Below are 1,038 nucleotides of genomic sequence, written 5' to 3'. Positions count from 1 at the left end.
CAAGGAATAAAAATATATATATATATTTATTTATTTATTTTAATAATTAATTTTTTTAAATATATCAATATAGTGATAAGGCATCTTTGCCAATATTTATATACGACATAGTAATATCTAAAAAATATAAATATTAATACATATATGTCTTTTATTTTTTGAGTATATAATATTTTTTTCATTTTATTTTCTCTGCTCAGCTATTAAATAAACACATTGAAGTGCCCTGGAATTTCGTTATAGAAAAAGTTAATGTAAAGTCTTCTGAAAATTATAAAAATGTGTGTATGCCAAATATAACCCTTTTCAACAATTACAAGAATATTAATAGTAATAATAAAAATAAATGAGTTCATATATATATATAATAAACAATTAAATGTATAACACATTTTAATTATATTATTATTTTCAATTTTTATATGTTAAGACCTTAGCAGAGTTTTTATTAATGTTCTAGATTTCAAGGCCAAAAAGAATTTCATCTTTCTGCCCACATGGGTAATGAAAACTTTAGACTTGAAGTAAGATGAATCTCAAAGTTGTAAAATATTATATGTAAAGTGATAAATTTTATATGTTGAAAAATATATATTATTGATATATTTAAAAAAATTAATTATTAAAATAAATAAATAAATATATATATATATTTTTATTCCTTGATTAGTTGTTTTGATGTGATTAGACTTAGATTTGTTAAACTGGAAACAGCTTCAAGTGTCGTGTTACAGCCTCATCAAAAGAAATTTTTTGACTTGGAAAATCCAAAGGTAAAATAAATAATATACATATATATATATATGTATATATATATACATATTATATGTAATAAATTTTTTTTAGAAAATATTGGAAGAAAAGTTGAGATATTATTCATGTCTTACAAGAAGTAGTACAATATCTATAAAACACGACGATATTGTTTATTACTTTGACGTTATAAGAATAGACTCAGGTAACCTACACAGAATATATCATAAATAAATAAATAAACAAAATATATATATATATATATATATATATATATATATATAT

Source organism: Plasmodium gaboni, chromosome 6, assembly GCF_001602025.1.
Source record: "Plasmodium gaboni strain SY75 chromosome 6, whole genome shotgun sequence".
Taxonomy (NCBI): Eukaryota; Apicomplexa; class Aconoidasida; order Haemosporida; family Plasmodiidae; genus Plasmodium; species Plasmodium gaboni.
This window is presented reverse-complemented; position numbering follows the sequence as displayed.